This window comes from Photinus pyralis, unplaced genomic scaffold (genome assembly GCF_008802855.1).
Source record: "Photinus pyralis isolate 1611_PpyrPB1 unplaced genomic scaffold, Ppyr1.3 Ppyr1.4_LG8, whole genome shotgun sequence".
In the NCBI taxonomy this organism is placed as follows: Eukaryota; Metazoa; Arthropoda; class Insecta; order Coleoptera; family Lampyridae; genus Photinus; species Photinus pyralis.
This window is the reverse complement of record NW_022170819.1, coordinates 4,027,768-4,048,890: the sequence shown is the minus strand read 5'-3', so window position 1 is coordinate 4,048,890 and position 21,123 is coordinate 4,027,768.

The window sequence follows — 21,123 nt, the reverse complement described above, 5'->3', positions numbered from 1 at the left end:
GGTGACATTTGGATTTGCAGTTGAATGGTTGCCTATAGGCTATTTCTTCAGAATCAATTAATCAAAGAGAAATATTTGGCCTATTACAAAAGTTACACCTCTCATAATACGAATGAGAATAGTAGGTAAGACATAATTTCCAAAAAAAAATCTAATTTTCAAAATAAAGAGCGGTGACATTTGGATTTGCAGTTGAATGGTTGCCTATAGGCTATTTTTTCAGAATCAATTAATCAAAGAGAAATATTTGGCCTATTACAAAAGTTACACCCCTCATAATACGAATGAGAATAGTAGATAAGACATAATTTTCAAAAATAATTCTAATTTTCAAAATAAAGAGCGGTGACATTTGGATTTGCAGTTGAATGGTTGCCTATAGGCTATTTCTTCAGAATCAACTAATCAAAGAGAAATATTTGGCCTATTACAAAAGTTAGACCTCTCATAATACGAATGAGAATAGTAGGTAAGACATAATTTCCAAAAAAAAATTCTAATTTTCAAAATAAAGAGCGGTGACATTTGGATTTGCAGTTGAATGGTTGCTTATAGGCTATTTCTTCAGAATCAACTAATCAAAGAGAAATATTTGGCCTATTACAAAAGTTACACCCCTCATAATACGAATGAGAATAGTAGATAAGACATAATTTCCAAAAAAAATTCTAATTTTCAAAATAAAGAGCGGTGACATTTGGATTTGCAGTTGAATGGTTGCCTATAGGCTATTTCTTCAGAATCAATTAATCAAAGAGAAATATTTGGCCTATTACAAAAGTTACACCTCTCATAATACGAATGAGAATAGTAGATAAGACATAATTTCCAAAAAAAATTCTAATTTTCAAAATAAAGAGCGGTGACATTTGGATTTGCAGTTGAATGGTTGCCTATAGGCTATTTCTTCAGAATCAATTAATCAAAGAGAAATATTTGGCCTATTACAAAAGTTACACCCCTCATAATACGAATGAGAATAGTAGATAAGACATAATTTCCAAAAAAAATTCTAATTTTCAAAATAAAGAGCGGTGACATTTGGATTTGCAGTTGAATGGTTGCCTATAGGCTATTTCTTCAGAATCAACTAATCAAAGAGAAATATTTGGCCTATTACAAAAGTTACACCTCTCATAATACGAATGAGAATAGTAGGTAAGACATAATTTCCAAAAAAAAATTCTAATTTTCAAAATAAAGAGCGGTGACATTTGGATTTGCAGTTGAATGGTTGCTTATAGGCTATTTCTTCAGAATCAACTAATCAAAGAGAAATATTTGGCCTATTACAAAAGTTACACCCTCATAATACGAATGAGAATAGTAGATAAGACATAATTTCCAAAAAAAATTCTAATTTTCAAAATAAAGAGCGATGACATTTGGATTTGCAGTTGAATGGTTGCCTATAGGCTATTTCTTCAGAATCAATTAAACAAAGAGAAATATTTGGCCTATTACAAAAGTTACACCTCTCATAATACGAATGAGAATAGTAGGTAAGACATAATTTCCAAAAAAAATTCTAATTTTCAAAATAAAGAGTGGTGACATTTGGATTTGCAGTTGAATGGTTGCCTATAGGCTATTTCTTCAGAATCAACTAATCAAAGAGAAATATTTGGCCTATTACAAAAGTTACACCTCTCATAATACGAATGAGAATAGTAGGTAAGACATAATTTCCAAAAAAAATTCTAATTTTCAAAATAAAGAGTGGTGACATTTGGATTTGCAGTTGAATGGTTGCCTATAGGCTATTTCTTCAGAATCAACTAATCAAAGAGAAATAGTTGGCCTATTACAAAAGTTACACCTCTCATAATACGAATGAGAATAGTAGGTAAGACATAATTTCCAAAAAAAAATTCTAATTTTCAAAATAAAGAGCGGTGACATTTGGATTTGCAGTTGAATGGTTGCTTATAGGCTATTTCTTCAGAATCAAGTAATCAAAGAGAAATATTTGGCCTATTACAAAAGTTACACCCCTCATAATACGAATGAGAATAGTAGATAAGACATAATTTCCAAAAAAAAATCTAATTTTCAAAATAAAGAGCGGTGACATTTGGATTTGCAGTTGAATGGTTGCCTATAGGCTATTTCTTCAGAATCAATTAATCAAAGAGAAATATTTGGCCTATTACAAAAGTTACACCTCTCATAATACGAATGAGAATAGTAGGTAAGACCGAATTTCCAAAAAAAATTCTAATTTCCACAATATCGAGTGATGACATAGGTATGTGCAGTTGGATGGTTGCCTATAGGCCATTTGTTAAGAATCAATCAATGAATGAGAAATATTTGGCCTATGTCAAAAGTTGCACCCCCCACAATACGAATGAGAATAGTGGATAAGACCGAATTTCCAAAAAAATTCTAATTTCCAAAATAGCGGGCGGTAACACTTGTATGTGCAGTTGGATGGTTGCCTGTAAACAAAATCAATCAAACAAACAGAAATATTTGGTCTCTTTCAAAAGATATCCCTTCTAAATCAGAATGAGAATAGTAGGTACAACAGAATTTCCAAAAAAACTCAATTCCAAAAAAAGCTAGGGGTGACATTTTTATGTGCAGTTGTGTGGTTGTCTGTAAGTTATTTAAACAAAATCAATCAAAGAAACAGAAATATGTGGTGTCTTACAAAAGTTACACCCCTCCAAATACAAATAAAAATTTTAAGTAAGACCGAATTTCCAAAGAAATTCTTAATTCCAAAATAGCGAGGAGTGATAGGGTTTTCTGTAGACCACATTATTATTAGTAAAATCGAATTTCTAGAACACAATTCCAGTGGAGAGTTTTCTATGGGTCTTTTAAATCAAATCTATTAGAAAACAGCCCCTCTAAATACGAATGGAGGTAATAATCTTCAAGCGAGGGATGGGAGCTTCGAAAGGGTGTGAATAATCCTTTCAAAAGGTGTCTTCAGTTTAAAAAAAATTTTAAAAAATTTAAGATAAGATCGCTTTCATTGAATATCAAAAAGGTTTAATAATCTTATATGGGAGAGTTCAATTTCTTAAGATAGGTCTCATGAGAGTTTCAGTCGTTCATAGAAGGTTTCAAGAAACTTTCTGGGAAAATTTCAAGAGAGTTTTAATCGAGATCCAACAAACTTCAACGTTCTTAAAAGTATATTCAAAAAGGTGTCAAGGATGTTTCAATTGACTTTCGAATGGGTTTCAAGGGAATTTCATCAAGAACGTTTGAAAAGTGTTTGCCGAATTTCTTTTTAAATTATTTAACCTAACTGTTATAGCTAAATTAACTTGAACTTTTTTGAAACTGTACATAACTAAACCTGAGATATTTCGAATAGAAAATCGGGGGTTAAATACAAAACCTAGTTGGTAGGTGGAAATTTGAAATCTCTTACGTATTATAATGGCCAATGATTACTCTAATCTTATCGAGATTATGTGAAATTACAAAGCCTATCGTCCTGCCTCATTTGTACTATACGTTTTTATAAAGTAGAAATGTAATCATTTGATTAATCAGTGAAATAGGTTTGACTTTTAGAAATTATGAAAGGTTACAATTCATCATGCCCTCATTACGTGATTAACGAAAACTAGAACTGGTTGCAGGTTATATTTGCCTTAAATCTTTGTCAGAATTTGGGATAATATTCGACTGTGCCTAATTTCTCTAATGCATGATGTGTCCAAGTTTCATTTTTATTACTAAGCAATGTTGTACCTATTTAAAATGGTGATGACAATAGAACAGCGTTTTGGCTGCCAACCATGACCAATTAACTACTTACCCTTGAACGCTATCGAAGGTCACTTAACCTTGATTAAGATAGCGAACTGCTTCCCTATCAGTCATGCCCCTCCATTCAAAAACAGCCTACAAGATGTAATTGATTGATTAAATGCTATCAGGAATACGTTATTAATTTTATTGGTATAGCTATAGAGGGTGAAAAATGTCACGCGGTTCCCTACCCATAGTCGCTTTAGTTCAACAGTGGGCATCAACCCCTACAAGCTACGGTATTTTGCAACAAAGACGTTTCGAATTCCGAGAATAAGGTGAAAGCGTCAAAACAGAAACCTTTCCCCCTTCCACGCAGTTTGCCAGGTAATATTATTAGCATGGCGGCAAGAAATGCAACACAGTTGGCATAAATTCATTTTAAAAATAAGCGCGCGGTGCAGTGAACTTTTTGTAATTGGCATTTTCGATCGTTCCGGAAGTAGAATTTTACGATTTATGTCCATTATTCTTCAAATGCGTGTATTTTTAGCTCTATTAGTTCCAAATCGAGGCTAGTGGTGTAGTAGGTGACGTCAGTCACACAATGCAAGGCTCTGACCCCAAACGGTACCAGTGGCTACGGGGAAAACCCCCTTAATTGTTTGCCAAATTATGGCAACCGCTGGAAAGCCTTGGAATGACAAAAACACGCGGGTAACTCGTGTTTTTCAAATCGACTTCTTCGAAATTGGCAGACAATTAACCCAACATTGCACCATGGGCAGATTGGCGTCATCTATTTAATAGCTGATCTGAAATTAAATTCGAAGAGGCGTTTCGTATGCGATTGTTAAAAGCTAAGCGAATTCGAAAACGGTTTCTAGGAATCGGATTAGAAATTAGCGGGTCCGTGAAGTGAGCTGGCCATGAAAAGCACAAACAACGGATTTAAGTTTAATCGTTTGTGCTTCGTTTGTGCTCGTTTGTGCCGTATAAAGTAAGTCAGCAAAACCAACCATTCAAAAATTATGGGCAATTCAAAATGGTCAGCTGACTTCACGCTCGAAATTAAAGCACAAACGACGGGTTTAATTGCAATCGTTTGTGCTTCGTTTGTGCTCGTTTGTGCCGTATAAAGTAAGTCAGCAAAACCAACCATTCAAAAATTATGGACAATTCAAAATGGTCAGCTGACTTCACGCACGAAATTAAAGCACAAACGACGGGTTTAATTGCAATCGTTTGTGCTTCGTTTGTGCTCGTTTGTGCCTTATAACAAAAGTCAGCAAAACCAACCATACAAAAATTATGGGCAATTCAAAATGGTCAGCTGACTTCACGCACGAAATTAAAGCACAAACGACGGGTTTAATTGCAATCGTTTGTGCTTCGTTTGTGCTCGTTTGTGCCGTATAACAAAAGTCAGCAAAACCAACCATACAAAAATTATGGGCAATTCAAAATGGTCAGCTGACTTCACGGACGAAAATGAAAGCGCAAACGGGGGCTTCAGGTTCAATTGTTTGAGTTTAGTTTTTGCCGGTATGTCCGATATAATAAGTCTTTAAGAGAACCTGTAATACCTACACAATTATAGATATAATGCATGCACAAAATTGCAGCACACCTAACATAAGATGCACGAATTCAAACAGCTGTAGATTTAACCATAGTGTAAAGACTTACTTATTTAACGTATTTAAGTAATTGTACATAATATATAACTGTATGTAAAGTTTTATGAAGAAATACAATACAATATTTTGCTTTTCCATTAAATAGTGTTAACGATTTATAGGAGTGTAGGTAAAAGAAGTCCTATTTGGGGTTATGCTTAAATTTTCCAAAGGCTGTGCTAAAATGTTCTAATTATTACGATTCTGATAGAGATTTATAATATACGTACCGTCAAATAGTTAAAGTTAATAAGTTGAAACAATACTGCTGTTTAAATGTTTAAACTTATTTAATATATAGTCACAATTTACTGCTTTTCATTTCAGACTTTTACTACATTAGATATGCCAAAATTTTACCACTATTGTTTCAACTTATTAGCTTTAACTATTTGACGGTACTTATATTATAAATCTATAAAACATTTTACCACACCCTGATGATGGCCATAGACCGAAATCGGTAGCTTTAGAAAATATAAGCATAACGCCAAGTTTGATTTCTTATTACCTACACTACACTCCTATAATAAAGAAATAAATTCAAAAAAATATGGAAAACTTTATAAAGAAAAGATGTTAACGATTTCCGACTTAAGGTGGCGCTTACGAAAAGTACAAAAGTACACTTTCGATTTCCTCAATAACAAATTTGTAGAATCGGAGTTCGTGAATTGTCAATGTAGGTCAAAAAAAATAAAGAAGACTTGCATGAAATTCAATATGCGCATGGCTTTAGCCATATAAAACGCAATTCCAAAAGTTGAGCCTAATCGATCAGCATTCACAGTGCCCTTTGCGCATCTCGACCATTTACAAACCGAATTGCAAACTTTCTTATTTATGGAGGTATTTAAATGAAATTTGATACATAGCCACTTGGAATAAAAGCAAATGTAGCGCCAGTTTCCAAATTTGGTTTTGCACATACTATACCTAGTCATACCCAGGACCTCGTTTTCTATATTTGTTTACACGTTTCTTTATTTTTCAAAATAGCTTAGAGTGTGGAACAAACAATTAAAATTATTTAAAAAAACGTTATTAGGATTCTCCGTAGCCTTTACAACAACCACATTTTATCAGTTCATTTGATATCTTTCTTAGTTAAAAAAAATAATACTCAGGCATTGTACGTTTTCCAAGATGTGTAATAACCTTTCCAAAGACGATCAGAAATTGAGTATTGTTTTGTCAGATTCTTAGGTCAGTATGGGTTGTGCATAAGGGGGTTGTTGGCCTGGTGGGTTACTTTAAAAATCAGCCATTTGATATTTAAAGAAACAGTATTTTTTATTTTTTTGATCTCTTTAATAAAAAAAAAGTTTTTAAAGGTCTGCCTTATTGTATATTAAACAGCGGTTATTAATTAGAATGCATTGTTGAAGATATATTCAATTACTTTTTTATTTTCAAATTTGTTAAAGGGCTATTAAATTATACAAAACTAGACGGCGGAAGCACTATTACAAACATTTGAAAAAAAAATTAATTCGAATAGAGTATAGGGACCCTAACGAAACGTTTCCGACTCTCAGGTTATTTTTTTTTGTGTAGTAGATATACATACCTACAAGATGTACACGTTAATTGATTTTAAAATCTTCATTATTAAATAAATGTTATCATATTATATTACGTATAATAAAACGAGGTAGCGTGATTATGATGATCACAATGATAACACTATTAAGAAAATAATTACCGATCTAATAATATTGAAATATAAGAATGAACGTTATCGCACTACTTGTTTCAAAACTTCTGAACGAATACCATGCAAGTTTAGTGGTGAGAAGAAAAACTGTAAAAGCTGGCGTCGACTAGAATCGACGAGTCAACTAGAATGGAATTGCAAAAATCAAAATTAAATTTCAGAATTTTTGCATCAAATTCATGTGTTGGCCATTGAGATAATGCTATTAATTTTGTTTCCAATGATCTTGGTACATGAATAAGAATAACCATTTTCACATGTTTTGATCAAAGTCCATGTGGTCGCCAAACATGCATCAAATTCATGTGTTGGTCATTGAGACGATGCATCATGCTGTTGAACTTTTTCCCATCGATCTCAGTGCAAGAATAACGATTTTGACATGTTTTGATCAAAATCCATGTGGCATCAGAAAAATAATTTAACATCTTTGAATCACACACATGCGGTTATCAAATGTGCACGTGATGTACTCTTTCAGCACCAAGATAATGCGTTTGAAAGCTTTTACAACTCCAAATTCATGTGTAAAGAATAATTTTGGGTACATTTTGTTCTAATATTGAATTATTACACTTCTAAGAGGCATAGGGAATAATCTAGCGAAAGTCCGAACTCGATATAAGTATAACCTAGGGAATGAAGTATGTTGATTTCTATTATATTGAACCCGCAGTTTTTCCTGTTTCCGCTTCACTCGAAGTCCGATAACTGTTGTTCCTGTTGAACCAGCTTTAAGAAAATCAATAGCGTCCATCCTTAATGTCCAAAGTACCCGTACACCACGGACAACAATAAAAAACTATAAAGCTGAGGAGGCTGAGGATTATAAGTTTGTATTTTCATTTTGTTTATCCTTTGAAATTTCCTGTAATAGGCTTTGCTGTTGGAAATAAATTATTATTATTATTTTTTTTATTATTATCCTTAATAATGCAACAATGTTGACAGTGGAAGGTGGAGTATTTATTGAAGATGGATGGTTACTCAAACTGACAGATATACACATTGAAATTTAATTAAAATACTCAAGATTAAGGACACAATTGTTAAAAAATTGTGTGTATGGTTGGTTTTGCTGACTTTTGTTATACGGCACAAACGATTGCAATTAAACCCGTCGTTTGTGCTTTAATTTCGTGCGTGAAGTCAGCTGACCATTTTGAATTGTCCATAATTGTTGTATGGTTGGTTTTGCTGACTTACTTTATACGGCACAAACGAGCACAAACGAAGCACAAACGATTGCAATTAAACCCGTCGTTTGTGCTTTAATTTCGTGCGTGAAGTCAGCTGACCATTTTGAATTGCCCATAATTTTTGAATGGTTGGTTTTGCTGACTTACTTTATACGGCACAAACGAGCACAAACGAAGCACAAACGATTGCAAACCCGTCGTTTGTGCTTTAATTTCGTGCGTGAAGTCAGCTGACCATTTTGAATTGTCCATAATTTTTGAATGGTTGGTTTTGCTGACTTACTTTATACGGCACAAACGAGCACAAACGAAGCACAAAGATTAAACCTAAATCCGTTGTTTGTGCTTTTCATGGTCAGCTCACTTCACGGACCCGAAATTAGCCTACGTGTTTTGTTTTGGCATACATATTTACGCAAATTTGTTATTTTTTTGGAAAATTTAAGAATAAAACAGTAAAGCACCTTTGAACCTAAGAAATTACTTACAAAGTAACTCAATACATTTTTCTCAATCCAGATTGATTTTTCGAAGTAGCTCGCAACAAAATTTAAAAAAATCATCAAGAGTTTAAAGTGTCACAGAAGTGCGTAGGGGCTTTAATAATTTTCCAATAAATCTTCAAGGCAGTTCCAGCAAAATATAAAGAAAGTTTCAAGAAGACCCAAAAGTGTTTTACAGGAAGTCTTGTGAAGATACTTTCAAGAGAATTTGAAGAGCATCTGAAAAGATGATGAAGAAAGTATTAAGACGAGACTCACAAAGGTTTCATAAAATAAACATTACTTTTCATATAAAAGTAGGTACATAACTAAGTTTCTAAAATAAATTAAGTTACTTTAAAAGTAACTTAGTTTCTCCTAAGTTCCTTCTAAGTTACATTTTGTTTAAATGAAAACGAAACATAACTATTTCTATAGTAAAAATGCCAGTAGAAAAAAATATTTATCTTGGAGAGAAACAAGCGCTATAGCCATTTGTCTTTAATAACACTAGCACTAGATTCTAGAATCTATTCATGTCACATGTGATATCCAGTCAGTAGTCAGTCACGTGCCATGTAACTACCTTTTTGTAACTCAAGGTCCTTTCTGTAACTCAAGTTACTTCTGTAACCATAGATACTTTCCTAAAGTAACAGTTACTAGTTACTTCGTAAAAGTAACTAGTTCCAAGAAATTTTTACGTTATTTAAAAAAAGAACTAGTTACAGGTAACTTAAATTAAATTAAGGAACTTAAATAAGTACTAATTACTCTCAGCTGTGCCTCCTTCGCCACCACCCCTCGCGCTATAACGTTTAGTCATAATCCGTTAAAATTAGGAAAAGTTGCAGCCTTTTAACATACAAAAGTGGCCGCCATTTTGTTACAAAATGATGTAAATTAACCAACTTGTTCGAGATATTTAGAGATATTTACACCAACCCATAAAGTTCGGTCAAAATCGGTTCATAATTACGTAAGTTAGTGTTTCTTGGAAGTGATATATAAATGCATAAAAATTCAAATTAATTCACGTCAATTCAGAATAATTCACGTTAGTTTAAATTGATTCAAATTAATTCTCACTAATTCAAATTATTCCGCTTTAATTAAAATTATTTCACGTAAAATTCACGTTAATTCACATTAAGGCTCGATAATTCTGATTAATTTATGTTAATTCAGATTAGTTCACGTTAATTCGAATGAATAAGGGCAATTAAAAAAGTTAATACCGAAGTCCTTTTAAGGCATACACCGCTCAAAATGAGGGCTTTTTAACTTCAACCCGATTCTTCAATTCAGTAGATTGAGTTGATTTCATTGTATTACTAACGAAATTTTCGGGTCACAGGTAAACATTTTTGCTACTTTGGTCCAAAAGCAATAAAAAAACGTAACACTTAAGTCTTTTCAAGGCGTGTACCGCTCAAAGTGAGGGCTTTAACTTCAAGCCGATTAAACTTTCTTCGATTCGTAGATCGATTGGACTTCGCTGAGTTACTCAGCAAATAGCGAAACATTTTTGTTATTTAGGTCCAAAAGAAATTAAAATCTTAATACCTAAGTCCTTTCAAGGCATCAACCGCTCAAAGTGAGGGCCTGAACCCGAAACTACATTTCTGTAGAGTAAGTGGATTTTTATGAAGTTTTGGGGCTGTAGATAAAAATGTTTAGAAATTTGGACCAAAAGCTGCATGTTTATGTTCTTGCGATTCATATGTCGCTCAAAGTAGTGGCTCGAACATCAAACCCCTTCAAATGTTGTTACTTTCCATATAGGATTCAATGGATTTCTAACGAAATTGGAGGCCAAGCCAAACATTTTTGGCATTTTCGTCTTAAGGGCAATATCCATGCTTGTCTTTGCCGAGCACGTACAAAGTAAAGTAATATTCTAAAGAAGAAAAAAAAAGGTTCAAACTACGAAATGTACTTCGTCCAAAGAGAAATACCCTTTACGTGGTCATGTAGCAACATTACAAAGAATTTGGGTATCTAAAAGATCTCCATCTGGTACCGGAAAACCCAGGATTGCCCTGAAACCGTGCTATAACGAAACGCAAAAGAATTCAACAATCTACTGATAACGGCGATAAGAGTTACAAATCTCTTCCACCTCAAGTTTTGTTATCACACGATGACATCATGGAAACACATCTTAATTGTTGTTAAACAAAGTTTATCGATAGCTCTTTATTGCCTGCACTCTGCAAAAACGTAACAAGTTTATGTAGGTACAAGGCACCACAACTATTTGCGTTCTCGGTTAGCACAATTACTGTTTATTTGCCATCAATTATCTATCCAGTTTCTTTGAAATTGGCATAAGTTATTAAGTTGTTAGGAAGGTAATTAGCAGTGGAACGCGGTGCCTTTGCGGCTGTATTACCAACACGCGGGGAGGAGGAGCAAAAGATAAGGAAAAATGAATCTTTTTGTAATAATCTCTTTTGATAAGAGTGTCTGCCGCAAAGTATGAATAAAGTTCACTGGTTACATAAACGGTCAATGTAACATTGGTGACGCACTCGAACCTAACCAGACGAGCTTTCAAAAAACCTACCACTCCTAGAATTTCAGAAACGTTTTTGGAGTAAGGATTTTGAAAACAGTTCCATTTTTGAATCTTAGAAGTCTTAATGGAAATCCTCTCACCTCAGTCCCTTGGTACATAGAGGGTGACAAAAACAGGGTGGGTTCGAGAATATTACGCATCTAAATCAAGCGGAAACTGACCTACCACAAAAAATATTTGTTTAACGCGTATGCTACATATCGACAACTTAGGACTTTCAATATTAAACCAGATAAAGTGAATCGTCCAATTAACCCAAATTGCCTAAACACGCACTAGTTTCGATCAATGTCAAGGTTATCCTCCACGATTATTTTTTTTGATCATTCCAAATTTTCGCATCGCACGTTCTTGGCACGCGAAATCTATTAGACGAAAATCCGTGAGTGTGCGACCTTTGCACTTGACATTTTACATACTACAAATATAGTTCAAGTTTTAGCAAGGACAAATTAATTTGGGTTGATTAGTTTATTGAAATGTACAAGTGCACTTCTGATATTTATCCCTAATCGTAACATTGGACCAATTTCAGCTAATAGATAGAACAGTAAGTGGTTTTCTTACGCCAATTGCATAATTTTAGATGTACGTAGGTAGAGTACCTACACCTTTACACGTGTGGTACCCAAAGTCCATATTTATTCACCAAATTTGAAATCTCTACATAATATTTGTATAACGTTTAGCTTATCCTGTCAACTTCCTCGATGAAATATTTGTCTACCTGTAAAAAAATGACATAGTAGGAGAGTCTGAAGGAGAGGGGCACATTTGGCTACTACAAAGCGAAAACTTCCTATTTCTAAAAAAATAATTTTGTACAGAAAAAGTACACTTCCACACAATTCAAACAAATGCAAACATTTTTTAGACTCAAAAAAGCATAACCCAAAATAATTATGATAGGCAACTTACCATATAGGTACTGTGTATGAAACATACCGGATTGCTTGCTAATTAATTTTGTATCCTACATTGAGATAAGCAATTCTAAGCAATCACCGTTTATCTCCAACTTGAGTTTTGATAAAAAAGTTAGATTACAAAAATTCCATATGCGGCTTTTTTCCTAAAACTATTGGGATAGCAATAAAATTTTCCTTTTAAGATATCAAATAACTTCAGAAATTTTGAATTGAGAGTTGTCTTGTCCTCCTGTCCTGCTTCAAAAATATTTGTTTACTAAAAGCATAGAGTAAATTTACTCTATGCTAAAAGTAAAGTCGATCAAAAAGGGACTTTGGATTCAGTTCGAGTGGAACTAATTTTCGTAATAGATTTTTAGCTGTACGCTACACAAAAGCTGGATTTGTCTCTATCTAAAGACTAAATCAAAAGCAAAAAAATGAATTTTTAATAAATAAAAGTGTATATTCTTCTTGCAAAGTTCATCAAAAGAGGGCGTACTCCCAGATCGACCGGGACTAGTTTTCTAATAGATTTTGATCAAAAGACGCATTTGTACGTTTCTCTTCAATACGCGATAAAAAAAGAGACCTTTTCTCACATCAACCGGAAAATTAATTTTATTGATTGATTTTTACCCCCAGCATACAAAAGTTGTATAAAAAGGTGTGCCAAACTCTTCTTAGCTCAAACTAAAAATCGCGGTTTTGGGAGAGCGTCTTTAAAAAATTGTAAGTGTAAAGATTCTATTTGATCAACTTTTTATTGATCCAATTAGAGAACATGTTGCCAAATTCATAAATCTTCTTAATAACCGATTTTTATATGACTAAAACTGACTAACTCTTTTTAAATTGTTGTAACTATAACAACACAATTCTTTCAAATACGTCTGTCGCCAACACATAGCATCATTAAATGAGCCGCTCCATATGAAGGAAATTTTACATAAATCATTTTTATTACCGCTATTTTCCACATTAATCGGCTATTTATTATTTCTGTTCCGAATTTTATGTGTTATACTCGGACAAAAACGAAACTTACCTTTATTAAATTAAAAAAATGTGGGTAATTTGTAATAAGACCTGACACAATTTTTGTAAGTTGTACAGGGTGGTTCGTGGCTCACCATTGGTCAGAGATACAATGTGGGTTAAAAGTACAAAGTTGCTCCTTTTCGCAAGTAATAAAACGCATTTGAAATTTTTGAAAAATCTTAAAAATAACTATGATATCACCGAAAAACTGAAAATTTCAAATTTCGTTTCCATTTTCCCTAGCTTAAGCGGTCGGAGTTGGACAGTTCCCGTTAGCACCTTCTATATGGGCTCTTTTTCTCGGCGAACCTGAATCTATAACACGCTAGATGTAGAGGTTAGACGATACTACTTTCTTATGTTTCAAAAATCCGTCCCGTTTTTCGTTTCCTCGGAAAATTGTCAATGTACAGATGGATTCTTGTTCTCTAGAAGTTGCTTAAAATGATCTAAAACATCGACATTCATGTCCAAATCGCAAATGATCGCAATAGCCACCTATCTCGAGTTAGGAAGCTAAAAATGAGTTTTTGATAAATAAGTGTAAATCCTTCTCCGTGAAGCCGATCAATAAAGGACGTTGGCTCAGATCGACCCGGACACAAATTTTCTTAATGGATTATGTCCTGAGGGATACTCCGTTGATTGAAAATTGTAAAGGATTGTCGCGATTTAAAAGCTAAATCAAAATTATTCATTGAAAGTATAGTATTTTTTCAGCAAACACACATTTATAAATCTGAGAATCTTAGAATATTCACATTGAAAGCTTCCTAACGTCTTTGAATATAAAATTTTATATTCAAAGCTAACGTGATGAAAACACACGGCGCCATCTTCTGAGAACATTTCTGACACAAATTCAGTAACCTTCTCTCGTAAGTGAAGTTTCTAGGACCACATTGAGCGAGTTCGTTTTTCCAAATGTAGATAGCAACCGCGATTGCGAGAAGGACTAAGAAAACCTCTTCTTTTCCCTCCAGTCATTGAATTAGGGAGTTTTAGTCGAAATTGCAATGGGGAAGTAACGTTTCCATTTCTGCAATGTAACTTGGTAACGTAATGGACTGAGGACTGCCGAATAGAATTAAAATCTGCCAGTTTCGGATTGACCGAAACCGCAACCCCACGTCACGAATTAGAGACATTAGGAAAATCTACTGTACACCCTTATCAGATTTAAAAATCCTTGTTGAGTTATACGACCTGTCGTAAAAAAGCGAGTTAATGTGCCATTAACCGTTGTCGAGGGTTAAGTATAGAGGGTTTAGATAACTTGTTTGAATGTCCTTTTAGCGCATTTCACTGATTTCAAATTTCAATTTCAAATTAATTTTCTTTGTTTGAGTATTGTTAAAGTTCGTTATTCATCAATCGTTGATGTGGAAGTATTTTTTTAACGAACTTATTGTCCACCAAGCTTTTTTGTCTTATTTCTAACATATTTAGTTTTAGCCATAGAGAAAGTTCGGTTCTCAATTTCCGAATAAAACTGCATTTTTTGACACAGATTTATTTGGAGTAATCGCAATATTTTCCTTAGTTTCGACAGAATGACATAAAATTCCCCAATTTGTACTTGCAATGAATAACGGAATTTCATTCAAAATTGGCTTTTTTCCTTTACAATTTTCTTGTCTTAAGTTTCCCCAGTTTTCACATGATATAAGTAACGAATGTCTTATAGAAATTGTTTTTTATTTTCTACATTTTCTGCAGAACTTTATGTAATTTCTTCGTTTAAGATAAATAAGAGGAAGGATTATGTATGTATGTATCTACTAAAGGCTTCCTAAGCCATCTAAAAAAAGCTTCCTCCATTGCTTAAAGATCGCAACACTTATGGAATAAGTAACAAAATTAAATTAAAAATTGCTTTTTATTTTTCAGGTCAAATCCACTAATCTATCCTTACATTTTCCTCCAGAAGTTCGTCTAATTTTTCCGCGTACCTCATATTTCCTAAACGTAATAAATATGGACCTGCTAAAAGGCTTCTTAATCGCCAAATACACTATCCTTAGTTTCCGCAATATTGCATAAAATTCCTAAATTTCTATATGGAAAAATCCGATAACTTGCTGAAAATTGCGAGCTTTCATATATCCTTAAGAACATGTGTACCAATTTTCAAAGCGACCGGACGTTTCTAAACAAAGTTATCATGCACACGGACAAACAGACTGACAATTCGCTGGACAGCAATACAAAATTATAGGTAACGTAATATCACCTATGGAAAATTTATATGGCGCAATGTGATAATTTATAATAATAATAATAGGACTTTATTGGGCACAAAAGTTGCAAAATAAATGGTAACGAGAAAACTTGGTTTTATAAATCAGAGCGTTTGTTGTAAAACGAACTGATATCAAGAAATGTGAGTAATCAATCTAAAACCCTCAAATATATTGAATAAGAAACCAGTCTCGGATAATAACGCGTAGATTTTAATTCATATGCTATCAGTTAGGCCGTGTCCGCGTTTCGGAATGGTTTACGTCACGATTTGAATTGACTGCAATGACTCATTCGACAAAAAAGGTATGACTTTTCTAGATTTTATATGGCATCTAAGCGCCTAGCCTTGGTCAGCAGCGGTGTAGCTGCATTCAAAGGCCAAAAGACCTAGGAAGCGACATTGTTTCCCATTTCTTCTCGAAAATTAAAATTTGACAGTCCAATTTGGACGACTGATTGCGTACTATGCATAGATATAGAGACCTTATAAGGCTGGAGTATAAGAATTAGCTTACGTACGTAGAGGAAGTGCTGCCTGTCGTAAAAAATAGCAAAAACAATGTTAGATATCGTTTGACCATTACAAAATAGGTTATTATTTGTTTGCAGGGAACACTTTATTTGAGAAATTTCCGAATCTTGAGATATTATCCGGATCCCTAAAATCGAACTCAAAAATTCTAACCAGAAACACTCCCTAATATTTATTTACACTTGAAATACAAAAAAGTCTCCTATTTTTTTTATTATACACAAAACTTCATTAGAGAACATTTATAACTGAAAATTCGTTTTGTATTCTTTAAAAACAAAGCAAAACATCCTGCATCTTTCTTATTATATGTCGCCAGCTAAAACCCTCGTAGAGAATTTTCCCGTACTCGACCGTGAACCATAATAAGAACTAAAAAATTCTACCGAGGAAATTTCTGTAGCACTTAGAATACGAGAATATCTCATTTTTCTAATTATAAGGTCCCTCATACACCTCCATTACGGAGAGTTTTAGAACTATTGAAGTCTTGTTCCGAAATTCAGTCCAAACACATACTCCCCAAGAGTTTTTGTGTTTTTTTAGTGCGAAAGTAAAACCCTGCAGTCAGATCTTTATTATAGAAACTTCCAGAACCCTCCAAGGGCTATTCGGAATTCTAAAAAAAACTCAAAAAATCAGTCCTTTGATAGTGTAACCTTAGCCGTTGGTGATGTATTTGGTATTTATTTTTGGTAGAATTGTAAAGTACTGTATAAAGTGTGACATGCTCCTTCAAAGACACTGAAACTTTTTATAATGAAGTTTTATACCCTTATTGCAATGCTTAAAAACTATTTTAGTAGATACAAATAGAAAAAAATACGTATAATTATACATACACTATTCGGAGGCAGTCAATTCTTTCATTTTAACCGGATGCAATGAACAATCCTTTAAAAGCATCGTCAAGCTTTTAGAATCTTTAAAAAAAATGTCTGATTGTTTTTTAATCACTTTACTTTTGAAGCTAAAAACTACGTTAAAAACCATTTTGTAGCCTTATACAAAAGACATAAGGCATTAGTGGCATTAAATCCCTTTAAAAGTTTGGTTTAGTTTCAAAAAGGGTTGAGCTTAAGGGTAAACAAGGTAGTGTTTGTGTATCAATACACGTTTTAACGCCTATATCTCACTTAATTTTTGTCGTACAGAAAATTCCCGCAAAATTTTGGAATGAAAAAAGCTAAAATTTTATACTGTACCATTTTTTACGTACCTCCAGTTGATATGGAGTTATGTGCAGCGGCGCTGCTAGACTTTAGGAAGCCTAAGACAAAATCCGTCGAGGAGGCCTAAAAAAAGTACAAAGTATAAAATATAACGACACTAAAAGAAACTGTTGAACATACTTTCCATTTTACAGGAAATTTGTGCAACAGGTATTCTCGCACGATTAAGGGCCGTGTGTGCGGGTGCACCATCCTGTTGAAAGCAAAAGTTTCCACCTTTAGTTTTTTTGCGTGCCATACATCGTTGTAGTCGTAATAAAAAGTGCTACAGTATGTATTGTTTTACGGGTCATAATAAAAATAAAGTTGATGGTACTTTGTCCGAAACGAAACCCTGTATATTGAAAATCTTTCAACGTTGTCTTGTAGAGCTCTAAAAGTGGCAATGAAATTCAGAATTTATTCAGAAATCTGAGATACTTGGTAACGAAATACCAAAATCTCTAGTTTTAAGATATTCAAATTTAAACATTACGATACACAATTTTTAACTTGAAGAGGTTTTGTGCTTCGGAGAAGTAATAAAATGTAACTTTGTTTTCCCCAAAAATTCGAAACCGTTAGAACATAGAATTGCATTTTTAAATGAAAGAATTGGCTTTTTGTCGAGTTTTTAAGAAGCACTTTTGACTTTGTAAATTTTTCACGCGATTTAATTTATTTCATTCATATTTCATTTTCACGTAATTTCCTTTTAAGTTCCTCCTAAACTTTTCTGAAAAATCCTTTAAATTCTTCTCAAGCTCTTCTCATGTTTTGTAAAAGTTTGCAACGATCTGTGAGTTGTAGCAAAAATTGTAACGTAAATTTCCATACGTGATTTATTTATTTACAATTAATTAATAATAAATATAACAGTCCCTAAATAAATTGATTTATAACATAATTTATTTTATTTAGGTAAATTTATGACATACTAATGATCATTTCGTGTCGGTGTTGGAACTGCACTTAAATAGCAAACGGAAAGTTTCTATAAAAAGTCACAGAACTTTCTCGAAAAAGTCTAGAAGGTGTATCATATTTCAAGGATAGAATGCGTCGGATCCTCTTTCATTCCTTATTGGCGGTGATTAATATTTTATCGACTTCACGGCGCCTGCTGGCACCCTGACGTCTGGGGTATTCGCTACAGTATAACTGAAAACAATTTTTTAATAAATAAAAGCGAATTTATCACAGGTCTAGTGGGAAATCATTTTTTTGTGAATTTTAAAGTGTATAGGGTACACAAAGTTTGTCACTATCCCAAGGATTCATTAAAAGTTTTATCCAAAAAGCATGTAAAGGATGTATAGCGGGAAACTAATTTTCTTGATATTGTTGTAAAATGAACCATACACCAAATTGAAACACCAACATTCTGTAGTTAATCCTGATGCATCGTACTTATACATTGCTAGTTAAAATCTGAGATAAAAGCTTACGTCGCTATGTCCTTAAAACAGTTCTGAAAGAAATTCAGTGACCTTCTCGCAGATAGCGTTTCTAGGTTGGACCAGTGCGTTTTTCAAAATGTAGACAGAATTATGATTCCTGTCAAGGATTGGGAAAGCATTTTCTTTCTCTTCGACGAAATGCCATTGGTAAAATTAACTAACATTTCCAGTACAATTACATCTAAAAATTAGTACTACTTAACCAGAGTACTTTGTGGTGTGAGTTAAAAATGTTAGGTATTCTCAATCCAAATCCTTTCGAAATACATGTGAGTCGAAGTGCTAATCTGAACCTAAAACAGATCAAATTATAGTTAGTGTTATATTTTTTCAACGAGATTAGATGCTATAGATCAAAACTTTGGAGACCTCAGGAGCAACAGGGAAATCTTTTCCGGCCCAAGTAATAATTTGTACTTCAAACCCTTTGTTTAAAATAAAATGACGACGCTTTTACTAGTTTCCGCAAAATTGCAGCTTCTCCAGTTTTCTTATGAAAGTATTACCTTGAAAATTGCATTTTGTTTTTCCTATACTGTTGTCATTTCAACCAAATTTTCAAAAATTTGTCTAATTTCACCACCCCCCTCATGTTTTCTACACGTAAGACGAGAATCTATTAAAATACTTCCTTCAGTGAATATGAGCCGGATTAAAAGTCGTGTTCCCGAATGCGAGCCGAGTGTTAAAAAACTCCCCTATGAAAATCGTATGTGATTCTTCGTACCTTGTTACTTTTTTTCATGATTTAACGCGTAGTAGACAAGATCCTATTTAGGAGTGTAACTCTACCTACACGCGTTTATTATCTTATTAAGGGTGAATCAGCCTAATAGGTATGTCATAAAAATGAAAAACATCCCTCGAATATTACGTTTCCCTACGCCTTTATCTCCCTCCGGAGCTAATTTATATTAAATATAGCTTTTTCCCCCTAAACCACGATCGCGATCGCAATAGTAAAAGTATCTGCGACATTTCGCATTAAACCAAAATTATCCATTAAAAACCTTCATTTACGCTATAAGCGTATTAGTTTTGCGAAATGAAATTAACGTCGCAAATCCTCTATTTTCACGTTTCGCCCTTCAAGAGCGTCCTATTTTAATTACGTTACATCAAAGTGGACTTACCGGGATCTACGCCTGAATAAACATTAAGAGTTTCGATTACATCCTTTGAGTATTATTCAAATTAAGTTTTGCTAATGAATACGCGTGTAAGATTATTTCGTCCAAAACCATTGAAAAAAAAACCATTTCGAAACTGCGAACTAAATTTCTAATTTAGCGAAATGTATACTGCCCCAAAAATACCCACTTTTTACCCATGCCATCAATTTTGTTTGAAAAACGCTAAAGGGCATTCCGGTTATGAAATTAACGTCAACTTGAAGTATTTATGGAATGGCGAGAGAATATTTTCAAATTTTGATCCAAATAGAGAAAATTTTTTAAAACCATTTTTGTATCAATATTGACTTTTTTTATTATATCTTTGAAAAGATTTTAAAATGTTATTTTTTTAGATTAAATTATACAGGGTGTTCCATTTAAACAAATCAGGTTACGTCTGATAAGTTTTTTACTTAACACCGTATACTTACATATTTTGAAAACGGCCAATTATTGAAGCAATTATTATAAACAATCTTCTGTAATAAACATTTTTCTGTTTCCCTTTTAACTAAAAAATATACGATAATTCTAACATGACAATTTTTTGATTTTACCTTGAATCTATTAAGAGAGCGAATTTTGATACTCAAAAAGACCAAAAGACTTTGTATTGAATTTGTTTGAACTTATTTATTGTGTTTTTGAAAAGAGACTAATATCCTTTCAGATTAAACTATTTTGGTATTCTATTAAAAAAATTAGGTTAGGCCCGATAACTTTTTTACATGACCCCACTTAGCTTACACTTAGTTTAAAAACGGTAGATTATTCAACAATCATTATAAGCAATCAATTTCACCATGTTAAGTTCGAACCAAAAGAATTTATGAATTTTTAAAATTTTTTAAATCATTTTTGATTCTTTTTGAATCAATATTGAATTTTTTGAACTTTTTAAATTACATTTTGTAGAGATTTTAGTATGTTATCGTTTTAGATTAAATTAGACAGTATGTCCCAGTTAAACAAATGAGGTTAGGTCTGATAACTTCTTTACTTAACCCCGTATACTTATATATTTTGAAAACAGTATTAAAGTAATCATTATAAACAATCTTTTGTAATAAACCTTTTAACTAAGCAGGCATAGGATCCTCCTAAAATTGGCAATTTTTTTTAAAAGTTCCTCCGTATTTCTTAAGCGAACGAATAACTAAAAAAGTTCTACCCAAAA